The sequence below is a fragment of the Scyliorhinus torazame genome, chromosome 14, assembly GCF_047496885.1.
Source record: "Scyliorhinus torazame isolate Kashiwa2021f chromosome 14, sScyTor2.1, whole genome shotgun sequence".
NCBI classification, from domain to species: domain Eukaryota; kingdom Metazoa; phylum Chordata; class Chondrichthyes; order Carcharhiniformes; family Scyliorhinidae; genus Scyliorhinus; species Scyliorhinus torazame.
This window is the reverse complement of record NC_092720.1, coordinates 173,267,594-173,295,463: the sequence shown is the minus strand read 5'-3', so window position 1 is coordinate 173,295,463 and position 27,870 is coordinate 173,267,594. Positions and strand designations below refer to the sequence as shown.

Here is a 27,870-nt window from a genome sequence, read left to right as displayed (position 1 = left end):
TCCATGTTAAATTCCATCTGCCACATTTTGGTCCACTCTCCTAACCTATCTGAATCAATGTGTGAGGTTCATAGTTCCCCATTGCAAACCAATCCAAATCCCACATCGTCACAAGTAAGGTTGAGATAACTAGGAAAGGGTAAATTAGATCCATAGCCACATTATAGCTCTGGTCATGTCTGAAAAGGCAGCAGGGCAAAGAGAGAAAATTAACACAAACCACTTTTTGTCTGTATGATTCCATTTGTATCTGTTTGTGTCAGATAACGCATGACTTGTTAACCCCTATAGTCTGGTCTTGTATGTTGTTTAATTTTTATTCCTTGCTTGTCTAATATGCGACCCAAGGAAATATTAAAGTGTAAAATTGATTAATGCATGTGCCTAAATGTGTAGTAAGTGACTGTGATTTTTCAGTGTTCTGTCTTTAAGGTCCTCTTGCTGCAAGAGAATGCTGATAATTACCTGTTGACTTTTACAGCTGTAAGAATGTGTGTTGTTTTTGTCTTCTGTGCACGCTCATGGGTCTGTTTTATTATTGGTTTTGGCAATTAAAGGATAGTGAGAAGTGGAAGCCGGCTAGTTTATTCCAAGCCGCGCAGGCGGAACAGGCAATGGAGAAGCCGCAGTCAAAGTCGGACAGGCGTGTTAACGTTCACCCGTGAGCCTGGTTGAAGCCCCGAATAAACTATGGTATTTTTGTTTGTTTGTGTTTCCGTTTGTTTTGTTCTTCTATTGTAAGAATGAATTTAAACTACATAGATTCAATGTATCATAAAAAACGACAGGAAGCAATATGGATTTCGATCGGGGAGCCGAGAGCTCCATCTCGCGGTTCATACTGGAACATCAGTCTACGTTCATTCAAAAAATGCAGAAAGATGGTTGAAACACACATTTTATAGCTGGGGAGGAAAACACTGGTGGGTGGGTCAAATAAACAATAAGGAACATAGGGGGGTAATCGTTGTCACCCGTCTATATCTACAAACAATAAGAGAAATGAATGAAATGCTGCAGACGAAAGGGGGTCAGTGGTATGGGGTATGTTGCGACACAATCGTGTATGATGATGAGGTAGTACCACCCGCTGTCGGTAGAATACTGCATCCGACAGCCCCTCTGTTTATGATAATAAACCAATGGTCCGTATGACCATAAATAATGGATAATAAACGCACAGCGTAAGATTAAAACCCAACCAAAGGTTTGAGCGCTTCACAAGACCACATACGGGTGAGGAACAAAAACTATTTCATACAGCCCTGAAGCGGGCACTCATACAAGCTCCAGCGTTGGGATTGCAATGCATAGGACAGGTATTTCATGAGTAAAACACGACGGCAAGGTTATTTACGTTTTAGAAGGACAGACAATTTCCAGCTAGATTACAAATAAGCTTTGATAATTAACTTACGTCGCAAGAAGGAGTTTTAAATTCAATTTAAAAATAGTAATAAAATGTTTTTAGGAAAATTAAGACATCAGACATACTAACCTTAAGAGAATCTGAAATTGATCATGAGGTAAAGAATTTAAAAAAACATTCGATTGAAATATAGAAAAGTCAAGGAGAATGAAATACTTAGTAACAATTGACAACGAGATGGGAAAGAGATAGACAGGTACTGGTTCAAATTGTGCCCTGCAACATATTACTCAATCAAGTAATCAGTAGTTGCTGCTGGATATAAAAAATCCATATAGAACATCCCTTATTTCAGATTTTGATCATGGGAAATTGAAAACAGTTTCATATGCTCGAAAGGCTCAAGGAGATAGCCTATTACATTACTAGGAGGATTACAGTAGTTAATGACTTGGGAAAGAACCCAGTAGATTATATGAAAATTGAAGGATGGACCATGTATGTGATGTGCAGATGGGCGTTGAAGAAGTGAATATGGCAAGAGAAGAGCCTTTAGATGAGGCCGATGGGACCTGTTCGTGGACTGGTTACTGTGCAGTGGTGAATGGAAAGCCAAGAATAGGATGGATGATAGTTGAAGGACGCGCGACAAAAGTAAAAGAGAAATTTGGTGGATTCTACGGATATAAGGACAAACGTTCATTGAAGAAAATATGAAATAGATTCAATTGAAATCGGAATGCCAACAGCACTGATATTTGAATTTGGACAATTCTGGAAGGCGCAGTGCCGTAACGGTGCAGCTACCGAAGTGAGGAGCTGCGCTTCGAGCAGGTCCGACGATGATGGCGGGTGGATTCGAGTCTACGAAAGATGATTTGAGCACTGGGATCGCTGAGATCTGGGGGTGGGCGGGAGAGAGAGGGCACTATGGGATGGGCTGGCTGGCACCTTGGTGTGGTCTGCGCCCCTTGGCCTGGGATGGAGCCGCTACGTGGGCCCGAGCGGCGGGTCTCCTCGTTCTGTCAGGTACACGCCTTTCCAGTGACTATAGTTTTAAAGCTGCGCGTTAATCTCCAGGGATCAGCCGAGTTTGAAGGTGGTATTTTAAATCGGGTGTCTTTTCTCAAGGTCCCCTGACTTGGAGACTTTACATTGAATGGAGGGAGCAAAATGTTATTTTTATCTACATTGCGTGGCTACTGCACCTTCTGGGAAACCTATTGGGTAGACGTTTGTTGAAAAGCTTCGTCCGATGTCCACCACTTCTGCATAAACGCTGGGGATTTGGGAATACACAGCAGATCCGGCAACCCTCGAGGATAACGAAATAGACTTACATTTTCAGTTTGAAGACTTTTCACAGAGCATGAAGTGCTGCCAGTGCTGCTGAAAGTCCAAATATCTGTTTCAGATCCCTTTCATTTGTGCCAATGATTTGAAACAGACTCGGGGACGGTTTGCATAATTAACAGTGCAGTAAGCAGAGAGTAAGTCCGGAAAGTCATCTGACAGCTTCAGAAATATTGAAAAGATCTCCATAGCATCAGCCCAGAACTCGTTGTGACTTACATCTGATGGCGAAACTTAGACGTGTAGATTTGTTTGATCCAGCTTATTTGGCTTTGGCTCTTATAATGCCAGGGTTTATTGCGGTTGGGAATTTAGAAACGTTATCGGGATTAAATGAATATTATGTGGGTTCTGTAAAACCTGAGTTTGATCTGAGCCCACGACTTCAAACGGTAACCCCTGGCCATCTCTCTGCACAAATGTTCTCGGACAGGGTAAGATTACATTATAAACCAGAAATAAATCCTTAATATAATCATGCACCTGAAATGTTAACTCACTTTATCTCCTACAGACGCTCTCAGAATTTGCTCTCCTTGTTTCGTATATCCAGACACGCTTCAAGGCACAGCTGTATATCAGTGCAAATGTTCCCCCAGGTTCAGAAATAGTAAGATAACCAATATTACGGGAACTGAGTGATGGATTCGAAAAGGGGTTGTGATTGTGGGACTGAAAGAAAGGTGGGATGAGAGAGAGGTTGGTATTCTACAGCATCGAACACAGACTCGATTGCATTAGATTTGGAAGGAATGAATCAGTTTTGCCATCACAAAATATTCAAAGAATCGTTCCCTTTGTAGCTGTCGGGAGCTGAACAGTTAACAATATTATCGCTGCGGCTCCTTTCTGCGCTGCAAAACTCAATGACTGTATGAACACTAACCGACGTTTAGCATCCGTCTTCACGATCGAGGGTCAAAGTATCCCAGTGAAATATCTGTCAAGCTGAGCGATTGCAGAAAATTTAAACATTCTACCTTCTTCCTTCAGCCTTCCTCTGACCAGAAGCCAAAATGATAAATGTTAGACTTGTCGAGTTCAACAGGTTGACCTGGAGGTTGCTGACTTGGCAAACAAAGCAGCTGTCCTCTTTCTATAAAGGCGCAAACATTTGCTAAAATTGTTGTTCCCTGACCGGGAATCGAACCCGGGCCGCGGCGGTGAGAGCGCCGAATCCTAACCACTAGACTACCAGGGAAAGCTGTAGTCAGCGCTGCCAACGGTTGTAATTATAATTGAATGAACCTGGTTCATTGTGACTTATTTTGCTTCTTGTGTTTCTGACTCTGTGGGCGTGTTTATATGGATCGCTGAGTCTCACTTTCCTGAGGACATTTTTTCTGCTTCTTTATTTCTCTTTTAATTTCAGAGACTCCTGATATATTTACAGACAACACGGATGCAAAAACCCACACTAATAAATCACACACTGCTACATCTGTTTTCAAATCGCACTCTGACACACGCACAATCCGTTATCCAGCATTATTTGTTGCATTTTTAGATCCTGATGTCATCCGATCCCGGGACTCCACAATAACTACGTTAGCTGCGCTATATAAATGCAACTTTATTATTATTGGAATTAATCCATTGATATTCATCTCTAATTTTCCGTCTTCGTGCTGTAATTTCATTTGAATCTTCACCAACAATAGGGACTGGAATATTCGATAAAACAGATCGCTAGAAAATATTATCATTGAACTGTTTCTGTGTACAAAACACAGGTGCTAGAACTGAAAGGTCGTTGAGCGGTGGAAAGCCAGACTCAGGGAGTGAAGATATGAGGAGTTACACGTGCTCGAAGATCTGTAGATGGATTGCGCAGTTTTTAAATCGAGATTCATCCAGAACAGCACAGTGACGCAGAACTCTGTGCTCTAAGGGCTGTTGTCAGGGACGCACACAGAGACACACATCCACTGTGACTGGAAAATCAGCTACTCTGTGAAAGATGCTCTTTAGTCGACCCAAACCTTGTTGGTCTTCCAGTGCAAAGAGCTGCCCCAACCGCGTTTTGCAGACTGGCATACATCAAAGCCCAGGACTGCGTGCTGGAAGGGTGCACTAACTTTAAGGCAGCTCCCGCAGGGGCCCAATTAGGAAAGTTGCGTCTAAATTAACCCTTCAGCCATAATACATGGAGGAGAGGGAAATTGTATGCCCTCCTCAGGCTATAAGGCTCAGATATAGTTTGCATGCAGCAAATTATACATTTTTCACAATTGTATGGACCTCATACACCTCAAAGTGCAATTTGATTTGTTCAGACAACTTTAATAGCACTTTTTGTAATGGCCACTTTGAAATGTCTGAAATGTTTTTCTTCCACATCGGTATCTGGTGACGCACAGCGCCAGGGGCACGGATATATGTTTTAATTAATTTACGGGATGTGGGCGCCGCTGGTTAGGCCAACATTTATTTAAAGGTTACACAAAGAACATTAGAGGGTCCAGATGAGAAATTGTATCACAAAATGCCCACAGTGCAGAAGGAGGACAATTGGCCGATTGAGTTTGCACCGACCATATGGAGGCTCTGCCCACGCAGGCCCACTCACCAGCCCATCACGTTAATTTGGAAATTAAAGGTCAATTTAACTTGGCAAATCCAACAAACCTGTACATGTTTGGACTGTGGGAGAAATTAGAGCACCTCAGGAAACCCACGCAAACACGGAGAGAACGTACAGACTCCACGAAGGTTGTCGCCGAAGGTCAGAATCAATACCCGGTCACTGATGATGTGAGGCAGCAGTGCTAACCACTGTGCTACGATGCCGCCCGTTATGTGATTTCTTCATGGTAAAAAGCAGGGACAATATTAGAATGAAGGGGTCTACAGGTGCACAACTCATTTACTGCTCGTGGACCTGTAGGAGAAAACGATGTACAATATCAATTTCTGGGCTTTTGTACTGAAGGTACCGCTCAGTTTATATTTAGACAAATCTCTTGAATGTGCTGCTGCTGTTACAGAATGTTATCAGGGCAGAACGAGGTAATTCGACCAATTGTTTCTGCACCAGCTCTCCAAACGATCAACACATTTTTCTGTATTTTTTCTATCTTCTCCTATTAAATCTGCACATTTTTCTCCTTTCCGGGAACTATCAATTTCACTTTTGGATCACTTCTGGATATTTGGAAGGAACCTACCACCACCACACTCTCGGTCTATGCATCCCATGCTGTAACAAAGCCACGCTTTGGCTTCTCTTGACTTTAAATTCAGATGCTCTCAGACTTTGCTGTCCTTAGTTCGCATGTCCAGGCACATTTCAAGGCACAGATGTATATCGGTGCAACTGCTCCCCAGATTCAGCAATGGTAACACTCCACAATTACGGGATTCCACAAGGCCTTTGGAACGTAAACGTGCACTGGAGGTGAGAATTACAGAAAGGGACCGAAAGCAATATGTGATAACAGACAGCTTTGAAGTCCATGGTATCCAATTACAGACTCGATTGCATTAGATTCGGAAGGAATGAATCAGTTTTACCATCACAAAATATGTATTCGTGTAACAATGAAGCGTTGCCTTTGCAACTGCCGGGAGCTGAACAATTACCATGATTATTGCTGTGACTCGAATTCGAATGGTGATTACCGCGGCCACGATGCCGAGCACTAACTATTGTACCATCGCAGCTCCACCTATCGGTCCAAGCGCATGTCTTGCTATCGTTTCATTCGAACTGATGTGAATGCAATTCGCTTTCATCCGATAATTGTGTATAATATGCATCGCTGCCGTTAACCGGACACTTTCGGTGGCGGTATGGCCACCGAACACTGGCCAACACAACGCCAGGAAACGGTCCTGCAAATTATGCTGCTGTGGTAATTATCATTGCAATCCAAGTACTTTCCTCTTCTTGTCTGTCAACATAACTCGAGATGAGGAGATGCCGGCGATGGACTGGGGTAGGCACAGTAAAAATCTTACAACACTAGATTAAAGTCCAACAGGTTTGTTTCAAATCGCTTTCGGAGCGCAGGTGAATTCACCCGTTGAAGGAGCGCGCTCCGAAAGCTAGGGATTCGAAACAAACCTGCTGGACTTTAACTTGGTGTTGTGAGACTTCTTAGCATAACTCAATTAATTATTCAAGATATGGTCTCAAAAGCACCATGCACCTCTCCATACTTTAGGACTCCATCTCCCTTGCAAGAAACGCCATTTGCCTCCATAATGACTTGATGTATTTGCAATTTCACATAGTGCCATACATGTTGGATACGCAGATCCTTCTCTGACGTCCAAATACCCTTATGAAAGGTTCTGTTTTTATATTTTCCGTTCCAAATTGATCAAACCCACATTTTCAAACAAGGTATTCCATGAACAAAACATTAGCCCAGTCTCCGAAACTATCCATATGCCTTTTCAGACTCTGGGTGAACTCATCACAACTTGATTTGCGCTATATTGTTGTCTAAAGATTTGCTTCCGAAAGTTCCTTCAATGATACCGGTCGGAAAATTCGACACACGTCTCACGAGCGATTAAAGCTTTAACGTGCGCGTTAAACTCCACGTGTGATTTGTGTTTGAAGGTGGTGGGTGCAATGAATACAACCATTTGCCATCAACGAAATATTTATTCGTGCAAGCAAGAATGATCGTTCACTGCGTTGTTATCGCAGTTGCACAGAAGTAAACAATTAACACGATTACTGCCACGTCTTGGATTCGGGCCGACGTTGCTGCGGCCACAAGGGAGAATACTAATCACTGTACGATCACGGGGCCACACATCAAATGTCGTGCGCTACCTGTCATGCACATTTCAAACTGATGTGAATGCAATTCGTTTTCATGTGAGAAATTATCCATTTTGTTCAATACGCTACCCTGCGGTAAATAGGATCTAATCCATGGCGGTATGGCCACCGAATTCTGAACAACACAACGGCAGAAAACGGTCCTGCAAATGCTACCGCTGTGGCAATTATCTTTTCCGTGGAGTTTTGTTGGAAAACCTCGTCCGATGTCCGCTCTTCTGCATAAACGCTGCAGATGTGGAAACATTCAACAGGTCCGGCAGCGTTCGAGGTTAATGTAATTTTCAGGGTTATGACCTTTTTGGAGCACCGTGTGCTCCACTGCCGCTGAGAGTTTTCAGATTTTTCTGTTTCACATTATCCAGCTTCGGAGGAACGATTTGAAACAGCCTGGGGAGCAGCTTGAATAATTAACAGTGCTGTACGCAGAGAATTCGTGCAGAAAGTTCTCTGACATCGTCCCCGGGATTGAAAACACGTACATACTCTCAGCCCAGACCTCTTTGTAAATTGCATCCGATGGCGAGACTTGGGTGTGTAGATTTGTTTGAGGTAGTTTATATTGCTTTCGCGCTGATAGTGTCAGGATTAAAAACAACATTGCCTTTGTAAGTTTAGAAACGGTACCGTGATTTAAAAAACATGAAAAATGTTGAAGGGATTCTACATAACCCGAGTTTGAGTTTTGTGTGCAGGTGTTACCATTTGAAACGTAAATACCTGCACACCTCTCTTCACAGATATCCTTGGACAGGTTATGGTAAGATTACAATGATAAACCTGAAACAAAGCTGTATTATATTCATAAATGTGTAATGTTGACCGGACCACAAGCTTTTCAAAAAACGTCCGAAATCCAACCTTGTTTTGGCAGCGCTTGTGTATCTGGTGGTCACACATTTGAATGCACATGACGTGTTGGACGGCACTGGTTCGCGTCGTTAGAGGAACAGCCACGGTCAAACAAGAAATTCAATTGTTAGATTGTTAGATTAGGAATGTAAAGTGTAAATGAAATGACATAGATGGGCAGGTATAAAGGAAGGTTAATGGTTGTGAATGGGCGATTAGTCTGTGATTAAAGGTGGGTTTGAATTCTGGAGCATCAAACACAGACATCGAAGAGTGGCAGAGGCGGAAATCCTCACAACTTTAAGACACATTTAGGTGAGCATTGAAACACCATACCACAAAAGGCCACGAACCAAACTCTGGAAATGGAATGAGGATACGTGTTTGATGTCCGAAACATACATGGTGGGCCGAAGGGCCTCCTTCGGCTCTGTAAAATTTAATGATTGTATGAAGTAGACGGGCATTTAGCATCCATCTTCACCGTCGAGGGTACAAGTATCCCAGTCAAATATTTCTCAAACTGTGTAAGTGCAAACAAATCAAAAAATGCAGCTTCTTCCTGAAAGTTTCCTCTGAGCTGAGGCCAAGAAGTAAAATGCCAACGTCTGGTAGAGTTTAGCAGCTTGACCTGACAGTAGAAAGGAGCTTACTTACTTGGCAAACATTTGCCGGCGTGTGGAGCGGTCCTCCTTCTTTCAAGGCGCAAACAATTGCTAAAATCGTTGTTCCCTGACCGGGAATCGAACCCGGGCCGCGGCGGTGAGAGCGCCGAATCCTAACCACTAGACCACCAGGGAAAGCTCCAATTAGAGGTGCCGATCATTGTAATTATAATTCAGTGAACATGGTGCATGGTGGATTACCTTGTTTCCTGGCAGTTCTGCCTCTGTAGGCCTGTTTGTCTGGATCTGTCTCCTTTCCTCATTGCTTCGCTGAATCTCACTTCCTGCCGAGAGATATTTTTTTCTGCTTCACTTCCCTTTTAATTTCAGTGACTCCTAAATGCATTTGCACACAACACGCATACACACAAAAAAAAACACTCCTACATCTATTATCAAATTGTACTCTGACAATCGCACAATCCGTTTTCCAGCATTATAATATTATTCAGAAATTGTTGCATTTTAAAACCTGATGTCATCCGATCCCGGGACTACATAATCGGTACGGTAACTGCGCTTTGTAAATGCCACTTAATTATTGTTTCAAGCAGAAAAGTATCCATTCACATTCGTCCATAATTTTCCGTATTCATGTCATAATTTCATTTGATAGACGACCATAATTTTCCGTCTTCATGCCATAATTTAATTTGATAGACCACCAAAAGTAGGATTCGAAACATGAATCGCCGGAAACGATTATCTTTGAACTGCGTGTTCAAAGGTGCCAGAATGGAAATCTCACTGCATGTCGGAGGCTCTGAGCCAGGCAGTGAGGATATGATTTGATTTGATTCGGGAGAAGCAAGTGACAACACCAACACCAGATCCATTCGAGTATTCCCTCTGTAATTGTTTCTCCGGTACCCAAATGTATATCTACCTCCCCAGTCTCTCTCTTTCTCCCCCCTTTCTCCCCCCCCTCCCCCCCCCCCCCCCCCCCACACACACACACAAACATATGCCTACTTATGTGTTGTAAATAATGTTGCCAATTGTGCAGAGTTGCTGCAGTTGAGCTGGTGCATAATACCTTACCAGTGACTTTCTTTTATTTTTTATTTATTTTTTATTATTACTTTTTTTTTGGTATGTTTGTGTGTGCCCTTATCTTATATATATGTATGTCTCATTCTGTGTACATAAAGGTAAATATACTTTGTTCAAAAACCCGGTAAAAAACATTTAAAAAATGATTTGATTTGATTGCTTTGTCACATGTACCGAAGTACAGTGAAACATATTTTTCTGCGGCCGAGGGAACGTACACAGTACGTACATAGTAGGCAAAAGAATAATCAACAGAGAACATTAACAAATGGTACATCGACAAACAGTGATTGGTTACAGTGCGGAACAAGGGGCCAAACAAAGCAAATGCATGAGCAAGAGCAGCATAGGGCATCGTGAATAGCGTTCTGCAGGCAACAGATCAGTCCGAGGGGGAGCCGTTGAGGAATCTTGTAGCTGTGGAGAAGAAGCTGTTCCTATGTTTGGATGTGAGGAGTTACATGTGCTATAAGTTCCATGGGAGTTGAGGTGGTTTTAATCGAGGTTCACGCCAAGTGTGTCAATGATCCATGACTCTGTGCTCTCGGGCACTGTTTTTCCTGGGAACCAGTTTTTCCAAATGGACGACCTTCGGTACCCATAGAGGCCAGGCTTCGGGTCCCGTAGCAGCTGACCTTCAGGACCGACGCCAGAAGACCTTCACAACCTGTGCCAGCTGACCTTCGAACACGCCATTGTTTCTTACCTTTAATGGGATAGGTGAGCCTGCTTGGCATCCAGGAACTCACTTGTTTTGTCATTCAATGTTACATTTCTGCTAAGGATCTCAGCTGATGATTTAAGTTCTCGCTGCATCCTTTGAAAAAATCAAGAGGTTTGTCCTCAAATGCCTTTGAAGTTTTGAGAGTTTTACACTTTCATTTACCAGTACTTCCCCACAAATAATACACATGGGCTTTGCATCCTGATTTGCATTGGCACAATTAACAAAGTCGCACCTCAAGAAATCAGTTTTATACTGCTTTGTTTCTGATTCCAGTTTTTTCATTGTTGGCTGCTCACCGGCCCTGAAGCACAACATACAGCTCCCACTGACGAATGTGATATAAAATAGTTAGTTTAAATATTAGTTACAGTAATGTAGATGTAGGCCAGCTTAATTCTAGTGAGTTCACAAAAGACAAAGGATTTCAGCAAGCATGGCAAGGAAGGGGGAGGGTTGTCTGGTAGAGGAGGGGAAAAGGATGCTGGGTGACAAAAGGCCCAGGTTTAAGGAATGAGAAGTGAGCCAATTAGGATGTATGGCCAGGTCAGGAGGGGTATAGGATGACCTATGGGAATCTGTATGTGAAACTTGATGCCATTTGAATGTATTTGCAGAGATCCCTTTGTCTCGGACCTCATTCGTTTCCAAGGGGTCCAGGAGACTGGTTCTGTTTTCTGTGTCCCTGAGAAGCGAGTCAGACTTGCAAGTTGGTTAAAAATAAATAATACTATGCCTACAAATCCATCTCGAATTTTATTGAGGCCAGACTGATGGGTAAAGAATTCAACATTTGTCAACACCAGTCCTGATGTGGAGTCTCCTGAGAAGCCCTCTCCAGCAGATTCAGTTGGGAGATCCTAACCTGTTTGTGTCCCTGGCTCTTTATTCCTATTCCAAAGCAATCGATCATCTGTTCTTCACACAGTGCTGTTGCTTGCTTACTGGCAGCTACAAAATGGAGGAACTGTACTCAATGATGTTACGCCAAAAGCACAGATGTAAACAGCACTTTATTGGATTGGATTGGATTTGTTTATTGTCACGTGTCCCGAGGTACAGTGAAATGTATTTTTCTGCGAGCAGCTCAAACAGATCATTTAGTACATGAAAATAAAGTAAAAGAAAAAGATACTACATGAAAGGCAACACAAGTTCCACAATGCAAATAAATTGACACCAGCATCGAGTGAAGCATACAGGAGTGTAGCATTAATTGGGTCAGTTAATAATGGGGTCATTTAGGAGTCTGGTAACAGTGGGGAAGGAGGTTTCTGAAGCTGTTTGTGCATGTTCTCAGAATTTTGTCTCTCCTGCCTGATGGTAGAAGTTGGAAGAGTGGGAGGGGTCTTTGATTATGCTGCCCGCTTTCCCCAGGCAGTGAGGTGTAGATAGTCAATAGTTGGGAGGCAGGTTTGTGTGATGGACTGGGCTGTGTTCACGACTCTCTGAAGGTTGTTGCGGTCTTGGGCTGAGCAGTTGCCATTCTATGATGCATCTGTAAAAGTGGACATGCGTAATTTCTTTAGTTTCCTGTGGAAGTATAGGTGTTGTTGTGCTTTCTTGGTGTTAGCATCGACATTCGTGGACCAGGACAGATTTTTGTGATGTGCACTCCTTGGAATTTGAAGCTGTTAAACATCTCCACCTCGGCTCCATTGAGGCAGACAGGTGTGTGTCCAGTACTTTGCTTCCTGAAGTCAATGAGCAGCTCTTTAATTTTGCTGGCATTGAGGGATAGATTGTTGTCGTTGCACCACTCCACTAGGTGGATATCAGTGTAGGTGCCAGACATGGCATGCCGCTTCTGAATGGAAGACACCGTCATTGGTCTTTAAAGGCTGGCCTTGCCCAGCATTCTTAAAAGCCAGTCGTGGCTGATGGGTGCTTCTCCTATGATTGACATGACTGATTGCTCCGTGACCCTCCCGGCATCCACCATAACCTACCCGCATGTCAGGACCCGGAGTTTGGAAAACCCTGCTCCAGCGGCTGTTGCCAGGGATGCATACTGAGGCTAACAGCAATTCTTGCTGGAACATCATCTACTCTGCTCTTTGGTCCACCCAAAACTTGTTGGTCTCCAAGTGCAAAGAGCTGTCCCTGACTGGGTGTTGCAGACTGGAACATTTAAAAACTCAGGAGTACATGCTGAGGGATGCAGTAAAGCTTGGGGTAGCTGCCGCAGAGGCCCAATGGGGAAATGTCATTGTTTAAAACCTTTCAGCCATAGTACACTAAGGGGAGGGGAGTTGGATGGACCCCTCGGGCTGTAGGACTCACATATAATTTGTATACAGTGAATATTACATCACAAATGTGCTGAAACGGCTCAGAGTGCAACTTGATCTGTGTGGACAACTTAAATAACATTGCACTTTATGTAATGACCACTTTGAAATGTCTATAATGTTCTTTTGGATAGGTGGCACAGTATTTAACACTGCTGCCTTACAGTGCCAGGGACGCAGGTTCAATCCCGGCCTTGGGTGATTTGGTTGAGTTTGCACTTTCTCTCTGTTGGCCAATCTGGTTCTATTTTAGAAATGAACAAAAAGAATTTACACAAAGAACATGTATTAGAGGGTCCAGTTAGTGCAGCGGTTAGCACTGCTGCCTCACGACGCTGAGGACCCGTGTTTGATCCCGGCCCCAGGTTACTGTTCCATGTGTAGTTTGCACATTCTCCCTGTGTTTGTGTGGTTCTCACCCACACAACCCAAAACGATGTGAAGCGTAGGCGGATTGGCCATGTTTAATTGTCCCTTAATTGGAAAAAGTAATTGGGTACTCCAAATAAAAATTGAGGGTCCAGTTGAGAAACTGAACCATAGAACACCTGCAGTACAGAAGGAAGCCATTCAGTAATTTAGCATAGCTAATCCAACTAACCTGCACATCTTTTGGTCTGAGGGAGAAACCGGACCACCTGGAGGGTTACCCTGGAAGACACAGGGAGAACGTGCAAACTCCACACGATAGTGACCCGGGGCCGGGATCGAATCCTGGTCCTCACCGCTGTGAGGCAGCAGCGCTAACAAGTGCAGCAGATTCTGAGGAATGTCGTGTTATGCTTCTTGACATAGCATAATCTGCTACCTTGATGTACACTCTAATAAAGGAAGGTTCAGACTTGGAGATAGCTTTAACACATTTATTGAACCGTTAACAATTCTCCTACTTGATTTCGACTCTCTTGCTAATCTAACTATAGTAACTATACCTAACTAACCAGTCTGCTCTAATCCATGCGGTGGGTGTGATGCTTTCCTGATCTGCTCCTGTCTCTCTGAGTGTCGCCTATGGAAAGAGAAAGAGCATGTGTGCCCTGTCCTTTTATATGGGTAGCCCCCTTGTGGTAGTGTCACCACTGGGTGTGTCTTGAATGCCCATTGGTCGTGTCCTATCTTACTGGCCTATTGGTTGAATGTCTGTGATCGCATCAATTTAATCAACTTCAACATCGCGATGGAAGCAGCGCTCAAACCTGACCGACTGGAACTCGACCCACAGGCCGCGGAAGCCAAAGGGATTTTTTCACACTGGCTCCGATGTTTCGAGGCCTACCTCGCTGCCTCCTCCATCACCGATGAACAGGAGCAGAGCCTCCTCCACGCCCAGGTGAGCCATCGAATCTCCATACAACTCGAGTAAGCGACCACATACGCAGACTCCCTCGCGATGCTGAAGCACCTATACATGAGGCCAGTGAATGAAGTGTACATGCGGCATCTCCTCACCACTCGCCGCCAACACCTGGGGGAATTACTGGGGGAGTACCTACGCGACCTCAAAGTCCTCGCACGAAGCTGCAAGTACAAGGCCGTCACAGCCTCCCAACACATGGAACTCGCTGTCCGGGACACCTACGTGGCCAGGGTCCGTCCAAATACGTCAGACACCGCCTGCTCAAGAAGGGCGCCCTCGACCTAGAAGAGACGGTAAAACTAGCCAACTCCCTAGAAGTAGCGTTTCAAAGCCTCAACGCTTTTCCTTCTGATCACGCAACCCCCTCGTGGACTCCCGACCAGAGGGTACCCCAGGCCTGTGTCGAAGGCTGCCCGCCCAACCCGGAGGGCTACCCTGCTATTTCTGCGGCCAGCACCAGCACCCCAGGCAGCGCTGCCTGGCTCGGAACGTGAACTGCAGCGACTGCGGCAAGAAACGACACTATACCAAAGTTTGCCTGGCTAGGTCCAAGTCGTCCAAATTACAGGCCCGACTCCCGGACTCACAGGCCCGCAGACTCTGCAGCGTGGCTGCATGCCTGGCAGCTCCGCCTCCTCCGGATGCGTCACCCGCCTCGTGTTGTCTGTGGGGGCAGCCATCTTCGACTCCGCACACCACGTGCGACTCACGGGGGCCGCCATCTTGGCCATCGTCTCCCACGTGGCCCGCCATGTGTGACTCATGGGGGCTGCCATCTACCTCGCCGCCCAACACGTGCGACCGACGGGGGCCATCATCTGCAACGCCGCCCGACACGTGTGACCGATGGGGGCCGCCATCTTGGGACTACACTCAATGCAGATCCGGGGGTATACTGTCGCTAACCTCGTGATACAAGGCATTGAATACGCAAACTTTAAGCTATATGCACTCCTCGATCTCTGCGCTCCTCTTCTGTTGGGACTGGACTTCCAGTGCAACCTCAGGAGCCTGACCCTGAAGTTCGGCAGGCCCCTACCCCCTCTCACCGTATGTAGTCTTGCGACCCTAAATGTCGACCCTCCCCCCGCTCTTCGCAAATCTCACCGCCGACTATAAACCCGTCGCCACCAGGAGCAGGCAGTACAGTATCCAGGACAGGACTTTAATTAGGTCCGAGGTCCAGCGACTCTTGCGGGAAGGGATCATCGAGGCCAGTAATAGCCCCTGGTGGTGGTCGTCAGGACAGGGGAAAAGAACCGGATGGTTGCAGATTACAGCCAAACCATAAACCGGTACAGGCACCTTGATGCTTACCCCCTCCCCGGATAGCAGACATGGTTAATCAGATCGCACACTAACGGGTGTTCTCCACGGTGGATCTGAAGTCCACATAGCAGCAGCAACCAATCCGCCCGGAGGACCGCCACTACATGGCCTTTGAGGCAGACGGCCACCTCTTCCACTTCCTCCGGTCCCCTTCGGCGTCACCAATGGGGTCTCGGTTTTCCAAAGAACAATGGACCAAATGGTGGACCAGTATGGGCTGCGGGCCACATTTCTGTACCTGGACAACGTCACCATCTGTGGCCACGACCAGAAGGACCACGATGCCAACCTCCAGAAGTTTCTCCAAACCGCCCAAACCCTCAACCTCACTTATAACAAGGAGAAATGCGTTTTCCGCACAACCAGATTAGCCATCCTCGGCTATGTCATGGAAAACGGAGTTCTAGGGCCCGACCCCGACCGCATGCGCCCCCTCCTGCAACTCCCCCTCGCCCAATGCCCCAAGGTCCTGAAAAGGTGCCTCGGGTTCTTTTCCTATTACGCCCAGTGAGTCCCCAACTATGCGGACAAAGCCCTCCACTGATCAAAGCTACCATCTTCCCACTGGAGGCTGAGGCTCGCCAGGCCTTCAGCCGCATCAAGGCAGACAATGTCAAGGCCACGATGCACGCGGTGGACGAGTCCGTCCCCTTTCAAGTGGAGTGCGACGCGTCATGTAGATCCCCAAATTTCTTTCTCTGTCAGTCTGGCCTCAATAAAAGTTGAGATGGATTCGCACGTAAAAATAAGTTATTTATTTAGCTTGCAAGCTTGATTCATTTCATAGAAATATAAGAGACATCCAGTTTCCTATATCCCAGAAAGCGAATGAACAAAGAAACAAAGGGATCTCTGCAAATCAATTCAAATGGTATCAAGTTTCACATACTCGACGGACATAGGTCAGCCTATGTCCCTCCTGACCTGTTCGATCTATTCTGATTGGCTCACTTCCAATCCCTTTCTCTGGCCCCTATCAATGCAGCATCACTCTCATAGACACACCTCTTCCTGCTTTTTCCATGCGGTCTCAAACCCCTTTGTCCCTAACTGCCAGAATCAAAGTGGCTTATTTCTACATTACATTAACTAGTATCTCTAAAGTAACTATTTTATATCACATTCGTCAGTCAGAGGTCACCCTCGCCGCTACCCTTAACCAGGCAGGCAGGACAGTAGCATTTTTATCCCGTACCCTCAACGCCTCCGAAATTTGACACACCTCAGTCGAAAAAGAAGCTCAAGCCATCATGGAAGCTGTACAGCACTGGAGGCACTACCTCGCTGGTAGGAGGTTTACTCTCGTCACCGACGAACGGTCGGTAGCCTTCATGTTCCGACAATAGACAGCGGGGCAAGATCAAGAACGATAAGATCTTGAGGTGGAGAATCGAACTCACCACCTATAATTACGATATAGTGTATCATCCTGGGAAGCTCAACGAACCTCCAGATGTCCCGCGGCACATGCGCCAGCGCACAAGATGACTGACTCCGGGCCATCCACAATAACCCCTGCCACCCGGGGGTCACCCGGCCTCTCCACTACATCAAGGCCTGCAACCTGCCCTACTCCACCGAGGAGATCAGGGCCATGACCAGGGACTGCCAAATCTGCGCCGCACTTCCACCGACCGGACAAGCCCCACCTGGTGAAGGCACCCCGGCCAATTTGAGTGCCTCATTATCGACTTCAAAGGGCCCCTCCCCTCTACCAACCGCAACACGTATTTCCTCAACGTTGTTGACGAGTTCTCCCACTTCCCCTTTGCAATCCCCTGCCCCGACATGACCGCGGCCACCTTCATTAAGCCCTACATAGTATCTTCACCTTGTTCGGTTTCCCCACTTACGTCCACAGTGACTGGGGCTCCTCGTTTATAAGCGACGAACTGCATCAGTACCTGCTCGGTAAGGGCATCGCCTCGAGCAGGACTACCAGTTACAACCCCTGGGGAAACGGACAGGTGGAGAGGGAGAATGCGACGGTATGGAAGGCCATCTTCCTGGCCCTATGGTCTAGGAATCTCCCAGTTTCCCACTGGCAGGAGGTCCTCCCCAACGGGCTCCACTCCATTAGGTCACTCCTTTGCACAGCCTCGAACGAGACCCCTCATGACCGCCTGTTTGTTTTCCCTCAGACATCCACCTCCGGGGTTTCGCTTCCGTCCTGGCTGAAGACACCGGGGCCAGCCCTACTCCGCAAACACGTAAGGAGCCACAAGTCCGACCCCCTGGTTGGGAGGGTCCAGCTCCTTCACACCAACCCCCAGTACGCATAGGTAGAGCACCCCGACGGTCTACAGGTCCTCCGGGATCTAGCACCGCACGATCCCCTACCATCACCCCAACCTAACCCCCCCCTCCCCCAACCGACACCGAACAGCGCCACCAACTCTACATGCCCTCCACACCGCATCCTATACCTCCTCCCCCCATCGCCGACCTACAGGAATGAAGCTCCTGAAGACACGCTCCTGGAGCCCACACCTGTGCCCGCACCGACGAGTTCACCACCCATGCCCGCACCGACGAGTGCGACACCTGTGTCCGCTGCGAAACAGAGCTCCGGCGATTGCAGCGCACGATCAGGGTGCCAGACAGACTGAACCTGTGATCCCATCACTCCCGCCAGACTTCAATTTTTTAACAGGGGGGGTGAATGTGGTGAATGTAGTATGTGAACCATTCACCACTGTACTACATTGTACCACGCTGTTACCTATGTAGGCTCCACCTATGGACCATTGTACTGTATTACACTGATTGCATCATGTTGGTGCCCTTGTGGGCTCCGCCCCTAGCTCTGCCCCCTTGAGGGAAGGTATAAAGAGCAGCTGCCCTGTAGGCGGCGCTTATTGCAGAGCAGTCGCAGCCAGGCACTGTTCTGGTTGATTAAAGCCACTGTTCACTTCTATTCTCTGTCTCGTGTGAATTGATGGTCTCATCACTACATTAACCCCCTGTGTATTTACAGTGATGCATATCACCACAAGAAACACCACCACTTGGAAGATTCCCTCCTCATCACTCTCCACTCTGGCTCAAAAATACTTTTGCTGTCACTGGGTCAAAATACTGGATTGCACCGGTTCAAGAAGGCAACTCAGCACCGCCTTCTGAAGGACAGATAGGGATGGGCAATAAATGCTGGACGCCCACATCCCGCAAATGAATAACAAAAATACCCAACCTGCTTCTCCATTGTATTTTCATCTCGACATCGGTCAAAAGCACACTTTTCCCCTCTTTATTTTGATTTACATCAACTCCCATTACCTCACTTGCTGTTCCATTCGGGCATCCAGCGCAATGTGTCTCAAATAGTTACAAAGATTTTGTTAATTTTATCCGTGTTATCGGGAGTATCATGAGACTCCTGATGGTGGCAAGAACACTCTCAGAGCACAGGAATTATGCCCTGAGCCTACGTCACTTCGTATATTTCGATTTTTATTTCAAAATGCTACATTGATATTTTTCTGTCTGTTCCTGTCAGTCTGATTTTTTGCATATTGCAGTTCAGAACAACATTTTGCATTTGCAATAGTCTTTTTCGCCGAGTGTTCAATGACTGCAGTTCCTTTGATTGACAACTCGCACTCAGCTGAGGTGTTTGGGAAGGAGAGGCCTCCAGAGGGCTCCCTGGATCTCCTGACCTGGGCCTGGCGCCGCTGGGTGGGCCCGAGCAGCGTCGCTCCTAGGTCCTCCAGACGGCGGAGACCCTGTGACCTTGGGCTTTGAGTGGTCATCACAGCTGGGAGTGGTGACGTAGGCGTTGTTAACAATAACAGAGGAACAAGAGGGCATTCAGCCCATCGAGCTAATGCCACCTTTCAATGGGTCATGGCTGATCTTAGAGCCCACTGCACCCACTTGCCTTTGCTCCCTATCCCTTAATATCCTTGATGTGGAGATGTCAGAGTTGGACTGGGGTGAGCACAGTAAGAAGTTTTACAACACCAGGTTAAATTCCAACAGGTTTGTTTCAGTGCTCCGAAAGCTAGTGATGGGAAACAAACCTATTGGACTTTAACCTGGTGTTGTAAGACTTCTGACTTAATATCCTTGGCTGATTAACATCTTCCCATCGCATTGTCAGGAGGAGAAAAAGGGATTGCAAATTACCCAGAGCCTGTTACGGTTTTCAAATGATCACTACCTTCATACCACCTCGTGTACCTGCTCAGTTCAGTCATTACCCTCTGCCATCTCCCAGTCAAATTGGTCGAAGGCAAATCTGCACCTCAAGTCACAGAACGACAGATCATGGACGGAATCCATTTGGCACAATCAACGTGCTGGCTTGTTTGTCTCATCATCATAGCCCTGCAAATTTCTATGGTTCAAGTATTTATCTGATGCCCTTCTGGAAGTTAGTGCTGAATCTGACTCCCACTGACCTTTCAGATGGTGCATCTCAACTGATAACTCAGAAAAATAAACTTACCTCAAGCTTTCCCTTCATTCAAGTTTTTTTCTCCCAATTTAATTTTAATTTTAATATTGTCGATTCTGGAGAAGGCTGATCGACGATTGTTCTTGAGATTTTCCATTCTCTGTTGTGAGATCTCTCTGTGTGTCTTGTTTAGCCATTCACATTTGAACCTGTGATCTGACCGGTGAAGTCTGTGAAGTGGATGACTGCTGTTACCCTGTGTATTTCTCTGTGGGCAGAAACGTTGTCTCTTCCTGCAGGCCAGACAGTGAACTGTAAGTGTCTGTTACCAAATTGCTACATGAGCCTCTGGTCCAACAAATCCTCAATTTTATCATTCTGATCTTCACATTGAATTCCCTCTGAGACCTTGACCTTCTCTGTTGCTGTGAGCTCCTGCAGTAATAATCCCATTAGGAGCACTGCTCTCATCCCATTCTGGCAATTTTGCATCGCCAAATCCCTTTGCTCCATCATTGGCTGCTGTGCTTTCAGTTGCCAAGGACATGATCTCTCTAATTGTCTCATAAAAGACTCCCTTCAGACCAGGTATGTAGTCTACCAATGAGTGTTTAGCACTGCTGCCTCATAGTCAGGGACCCAGATTCAGTTCCAGTCTAGGGTGTTTGCACTTCCTCCCCGTGTCAGCGTGGGTTTCCTCTGGTGTTCTAGCTCTCCCCCCTGCACCCCCCCTGCCACCCCCCCCCCCCCCCCCCCCCCCGCAATCTCAGAGTCCCTGTGGCCCCTTAAACCAGAAACTGCTGGGATATAGGACCGGGCCCGAGAGGCCCTTTGGGGATTATGAGGTTTAAATAAAAATGGAAATAAATTTAACTTCTTCCACCATTGTCACTTCCGAATGGTCACTTGCCTGAGGCTTTACAAATACTTTTGGGGCAATGGCTTCTCGGGAAAGCAGCAACAGCCAAATAGTTGCAGCCAAATCTGCTACAGAGGGGAGGAGTAAAAAGTTTGGCAATACAATAGTTAGAGGGGATTCAATTGCAAGGGGCAAATATAGATGTCTCTGTGGTCTCAAACGAGACTCCAGGATGGTATCAGAGCTACGAGCAGGAGTAGGCCATCTGGCCCTTCGAGGCTGCTCTGCCATTCAATGAGATCATGACTGACATTTGTGGACTCAGCTCCACTTTCCCGCCTGAATACCAGAACCCTTTATTCTTCAAAAAATATCTATCTTTATCTTGAATAAATTTAATGAAGGAGCCTCAACTGCTTCATTGGGCAGGGAATTCCATATATTCATGTTGCCTCCCTGGTGTTAGGATCAAAAATGTCTCTGAGTAGATACAAGACATTCTGGAGGGAAAGGGTGAACAGCCAGTGGTCATGGAATGCACTGATACAAAAGATATTGGTTAAAAAAAGGATAATGTCCTGAAGGCACAATATAGTTAGTTAGGAGGTAAAATGAAAAGTGGGACCAAAAAGGTAGTGATCTCATGGTTATCTCATGCCACGTGCTCATCAGAGTGGAAATAGCAGGATATATCTGTTGAATACGTGGCTCACGGTGGAGAGTTTCAGATTCCTGCGACATTGACACCAGTTCTGGGGAACATGGGACCAATATAAACTGAATGAGTTACAACTGGGCAGGATTGAGACTGATGTCCTCAGTCGAGTATTTGTGAGAGTGGTTGGGGAGGGTTTAATCTAAAAAGGAAGATGGATGGGAACCTATGCATGCAGCCAGTGGAGGGAAACCACTGGCAAGAACAAAAAACAGAAAGGGGAATCGGAAAAATGATAGGCAGTGAAATTAAGGGCCAGAATGAAACAGGGCCACAATGAAAAATTATGGGCCAGGTCAAGGAATGTTAAAAGCACAAGCCTCAAGGGTTTGCGAATGCTCCGCTTATTAAGGCACAATAATGTGGTGCATTAATTGACCAAATAGATGTAAACGGGTATGATATAGTCAGATTTATGGTCAAATGGCTGCAGAGTGATCAGGGTTGGGAATTAAACATTCAGGTGTATTCAGTATTTTGGATGGACAGACAAAATGGAAAAGGCATTAGGAGCTGGTTAAAGAGGAAATTAATGCAATTGTGGCAAAGGGTATTAGCTTTGATGATGTGGAATCTGTCTGGGTAGAGCTGAAGAACACCAAGGGGCAAAAAACATTGAGGTGTTGTATATAGGTCCCCAAACTGTAGTGGTTATTTTGGGAATGGCATTAAACAGGAAATGAAAGACACATGGTATAAGGAACATCTGTAATTATGGGTTACTTTAACCTACACATAGATTGGGCACATCAAATGAGTAACAATTCCGCAAAGGAGGAATTCCTGGTGTATATACAGGATGGTTTTCTGCACCAATACATTGAGGAACCAGCTGAAGAACAGAACATCCCAGACAAGGTATTGTGTAATGAGAAAGGAATAATTGATAATCTAGTTGTGCAAGGCCTCTTGGGGATGAGCGACCATAATATGGTTGAATTCTTCATCAAGATGCAGAATGACATTGTTGATTATGAGACTAGGGTATTGAATAAAAATAAAGGAAACTACAATGTTATGAGGCGTGAGTTTGTGCGATGAATTGGAGGCAGTTACTGAAAGGGGTGACGGTGAACAGGCAATGATAAACATTCAAAAAGTGCTTGGTAGGACTTCCGGTGGCGGCCATGGTGTGAGTGCTCGCACATTTGTTAGCTCCCGCTCGTGGTGGACTTTTTGGACCTTTTCTCCGGCTAACGGCTGGGCTGTGCGATTGTAAAGGATGCAGGAGGGTTGGCATGAGAGAGAATGTCCCACCGGTGTGTGAAATGAAAAATGAAATGAAAATCGCTTATTGTCACAAGTAGGCTTCAAATGAAGTTACTGTGAAAAGCCCCTAGTCGCCACATTCCAGTGCCTCGGGGAGGCTGTTACGGGAATTGAACCGTGCTGCTGGCCTGCCTTTGTCTGCTTTCAAAGCCAGCATTCGTGGACCAGAAGTGGTCGGAAAAGAGGGAATAATAGTCGAAAGCTGGTGTGGTGCCTGCGACACAGGGGAAGGTGGCTATGGGTCAGGGACCGATCCAGCCCGCTCAGTGGTCGATGGAGCAGCTAGTGGGCTTCCTCCATGAGAAATTTGCCCAGCAGAGGAAGGAGAACTTGGATGACCTGGCCAAGGTGCTGGACCCGATAAAGGCGGGGATCGACCACATGGAGACAAGGTTTGAGGCCCAGGGCCAGGCGATCCAGAAGGTGGAGGAGGCGGTGCGGGAACATGAGGAGCAACTTGCCTCGATGGCGGCGGAGATGGGGTTGATGTGAGATTAACAAGGCGGCTGCAGGAGAAAGTGGAGGATGGCAAGACTGTCATATGAGGAGAGATTGACTCGGTTGGGATTGTTCTCGCTGGAGTTAAGAATGAGAGGAGATCTCTTAGAGACTTATAAAATTCGAACAGGACTAGATAGGGTAGATGCAGGGAAGATGTTACCAATGATGGGTGTGTTCAGAACCAGGGGTCACAGTCTGAGGATTCAGGGTAAACCATTTCGGACAGAGGCAAGGAGTCATTTCTTCACACAAAGAGTGGTGAGCCTGTGGAATTCATTGCCACAGGAAGTAGTTGATGCTGAAACTTTGAATATATTTGAGGCGGCTGGATATAGCACTTGGGGAGAATGGGATTAAAGGCTATGGGGAGAAAGCAGGATTAGGCTATTGAGTTGGATGATCAGCCATGATCGTGATGAATGGCAGAGCGGGCTCAAAGGGCCAAAAGGCCTCTTCCTGCTCCTATCTTCTATGTATCTAGAGAATCAATCGCACAGGCAGAACTTAAGGAGCGTGGGCCTGCCGGAGGGCAGTGAGAGAGCGGATGTGGCACATATGTGGCATGGTGGGGCAGCATGCTGGCACAGTGGTTGGAACTGCTGCCTCACTGCGCCAAGGTCCCAGGTTCGATCCCGGCTCTCGGTCACTGTGGAGTTTGCACATTCTCCCCGTGTTTGCGTGGATTTTGCCCCCACAACCCAAAGATAGAACATAGAACATAGAACAATACAGTGCAGTACAGGCCCTTCGGCCCACGATGTTGCACCGAAGCAAAAGCCATCTAACCTACACTATGCCATTATCATCCATATGTTTATCCAATAAACTTTTAAATGCCCTCAATGTTGGCGAGTTCACTACTGTAGCAGGTAGGGCATTCCACGGCCTCACTACTCTTTGCGTAAAGAACCTACCTCTGACCTCTGTCCTATATCTATTACCCCTCAGTTTAAAGTTATGTCCCCTCGTGCCAGCCATATCCATCCGCGGGAGAAGGCTCTCACTGTCCACCCTATCCAACCCCCTGATCATTTTGTATGCCTCTATTAAGTCTCCTCTTAACCTTCTTCTCTCCAACGAAAACAACCTCAAGTCCGTCAGCCTTTCCTCATAAGATTTTCCCTCCATACCAGGCAACATCCTGGTAAATCTCCTCTGCACCCGCTCCAAAGCCTCCACGTCCTTCCTATAATGCGGTGACCAGAACTGTACGCAATACTCCAAATGCGGCCGGACCAGAGTTCTGTACAGCTGCAACATGACCTCCCGACTCCGGAACTCAATCCCTCTACCAATAAAGGCCAACACTCCATAGGCCTTCTTCACAACCCTATCAACCTGGGTGGCAACTTTCAGGGATCTATGTACATGGACACCTAGATCCCTCTGCTCATCCACACTTTCAAGAACTTTACCATTAGCCAAATATTCCGCATTCCTGTTATTCCTTCCAAAGTGAATCACCTCACACTTCTCTACATTAAACTCAATTTGCCACCTCTCAGCCCAGCTCTGCAGCTTATCTATATCCCTCTGTAACCTGCTACATCCTTCCACACTATCGACAACACCACCGACTTTAGTATCGTCTGCAAATTTACTCACCCACCCTTCTGCGCCTTCCTCTAGGTCATTGATAAAAATGACAAACAGCAACGGCCCCAGAACAGATCCTTGTGGTACTCCACTTGTGACTGTACTCCATTCTGAACATTTCCCATCAACCACCACCCTCTGTCTTCTTTCAGCTAGCAAATTTCTGATCCACATCTCTAAATCACCCTCAATCCCCAGCCTCCGTATTTTTTGCAATAGCCTACCGTGGGGAACCTTATCAAACGCTTTGCTGAAATCCATATACACCACATCAACTGCTCTACCCTCGTCTACCTGTTCAGTCACCTTCTCAAAGAACTCAATAAGATTTGTGAGGCATGACCTACCCTTCACAAAGCCATGCTGACTATCCCTGATCATATTATTCCTATCTAGATGATTATAAATCTTGTCCCTTATAATCCCCTCCAAGACTTTACCCACTACAGACGTGAGGCTAACCGGTCTATAGTTGCCGGGGTTGTCTCTGCTCCCCTTTTTGAACAAAGGGACCACATTTGCTGTCCTCCAGTCCTCTGGCACTATTCCTGTAGCCAATGATGACATAAAAATCAAAGCCAAAGGTCCAGCAATCTCTTCCCTGGCCTCCCATAGAATCCTAGGATAAATCCCATCAGGCCCCGGGGACTTATCTATTTTCAGCCTGTCCAGAATTGCCAACACCTCTTCCCTACGTACCTCAATGCCATCTATTCTATTAGCCTGGGGCTCAGCATTCTCCTCCACAACATTATCTTTTTCCTGAGTGAATACTGACGAAAAATATTCATTTAGTATCTCGCCTATCTCTTCAGACTCCACACACAATTTCCCATCCCTGTCCTTGACTGGTCCTACTCTTTCCCTAGTCATTCGCTTATTCCTGACATACCTATAGAAAGCTTTTGGGTTTTCCTTGATCCTTCCTGCCAAATACTTCTCATGTCCCCTCCTTGCTCGTCTTAGCTCTCTCTTTAGATCCTTCCTCGCTACCTTGTAACTATCCATCGCCCCAACCGAAACTTCACACTTCATCTTCACATAGGCCTTCTTCTTCCTCTTAACAAGAGATTCCACTTCCTTGGTAAACCACGGTTCCCTCGCTCGACGCCTTCCTCCCTGTCTGACCGGAACATACTTATCAAGAACACGCAGTAGCTGATCCTTGAACAAGCCCCACTTATCCAGTGTGCCCAACACTTGCAGCCTACTTCTCCACCTTATCCCCCCCAAGTCATGTCTAATGGCATCATAATTGCCCTTCCCCCAGCTATAACTCTTGCCCTGCGGTGTATACTTATCCCTTTCCATCATTAACGTAAACGTCACCGAATTGTGGTCACTGTCCCCAAAGTGCTCTCCTACCTCCAAATCCAACACCTGGCCTGGTTCATTACCCAAAACCAAATCCAACGTGGCCTCGCCTCTTGTTGGCCTGTCAACATATTGTTTCAGGAAACCCTCCTGCACACACTGTACAAAAAACGACCCATCTATTGTACTCGAACTATATATTTTCCAGTCAATATTTGGAAAGTTAAAGTCTCCCATAATAACTACCCTGTTACTTTCGCTCATATCCAGAATCATCTTCGCCATCCTTTCCTCTACATCCCTAGAACTATTAGGAGGCCTATAAAAAACTCCCAACAGGGTGACCTCTCCTTTCCTGTTTCTAACTTCAGCCAATACTACCTCGGAAGAAGAGTCCCCATCTAGCATCCTCTCCGCCACCGTAATACTGCTCTTGACTAGCAGCGCCACACCTCCCCCTCTTTTGCCTCCTTCTCTGAGCTTACTAAAACACCTAAACCCCGGAACCTGCAACATCCATTCCTGTCCCTGCTCTATCCATGTCTCCGAAATGGCCACAACATCGAAGTCCCAGGTACCAACCCACGCTGCCAGTTCCCCTACCTTGTTTCGTATACTCCTGGCATTGAAGTAGACACACTTCAAACCACCTACCTGAACGCTGGCCCCCTCCTGCGAAGATGTGCAGGATAGGTGGATTGGCCATGCTAAATTGCCCCTTAATTGGAAAAATGAATTGGGTACTCTAAATTTATAAAAAAACAAACAAAAAAAAACATACGTGGCGCGGATATTCGAGAACATGCTGGGAGGGGCATGTATTCGGCCCTCGGAAGTGAACCAGGCGTACAGGGGAACGAGCCGCCGAGGGCGAGGGTGGTGCGCCTGCGCCGCTTCTTGGATAAGGAACGGATTTTGAGGCGGGCCAGGCAGACAAGGGAAGGCAGTGAGTTGCGCGTTTTTCAGGACTGGATGCGGAGCTGGCCAAAAGGAGAGTGGGTTTAAACAAGGTGAAGGTGGCCCTCTTTAAGAAGCGGGTGAAGTTTAGCATGCTGTACCGGCGCGCCTGTGGGTAACATAGAAAGGTCGGGAACTATTTTGGGACACCGGAGGAGGCAATGGCGTTTGTTAAGAGACAATGAACTGGCAGGAGAAGGAGGACATTAAACTTGGGACATGTTCCAGTTCTGTTCTTTTGGGGTTTGTTTGGATTGCTTTTGCACTGTGTTTGGGGCCGTTTTGTTTTGGGTTTGCTTTTTCTAGATGGGAGATGGTGGGTTGCTTTTTTTTGGGTGTTTGGTGGGGGTTAAGTTTGCACTGGGAGGATGGTTGAGTGGAAGGGGGAGGGGAATCTGTGAGGGGTAGGATGCTAGACTCCATGGGCGGGGGCAACCAGGCTAGCTGGGAAGGCTAGTTCACGGAAGTG

The 27,870-nt window shown here is 46.5% G+C and overlaps 1 long non-coding RNA gene and 2 other non-coding genes across 4 annotated transcripts in view; all 3 read right to left on the bottom strand.

Annotated features, from left to right (window-relative positions):
• Window positions 1-3,851: 3,851 nt before the first annotated feature.
• Window positions 3,852-3,923, bottom strand: trnae-cuc (transfer RNA glutamic acid (anticodon CUC)). Its single transcript has one exon. It is a non-coding gene; the product is annotated as a tRNA-Glu (tRNA).
• Window positions 3,924-9,100: 5,177 nt separating this feature from the next.
• On the bottom strand, window positions 9,101-9,172 carry trnae-cuc (transfer RNA glutamic acid (anticodon CUC)). The gene has a single exon. It is a non-coding gene; the product is annotated as a tRNA-Glu (tRNA).
• A 2,636-nt stretch (window positions 9,173-11,808) lies between these two features.
• LOC140390234 (uncharacterized) overlaps window positions 11,809-27,870 on the bottom strand; it is a 28,376-nt gene continuing 12,314 nt past the window's right edge. Inside the window, exons 2-3 of one of the 2 annotated variants that reach the window (XR_011934593.1) lie at window positions 20,242-20,483; window positions 11,809-12,312 (exon numbers count right to left, since the gene is read on the bottom strand). This is a non-coding gene — a long non-coding RNA (uncharacterized lncRNA). The remainder of the gene's footprint in view (window positions 12,313-20,241; window positions 20,484-27,870) is intronic. The other variant, XR_011934592.1, reaches the window with a different exon arrangement.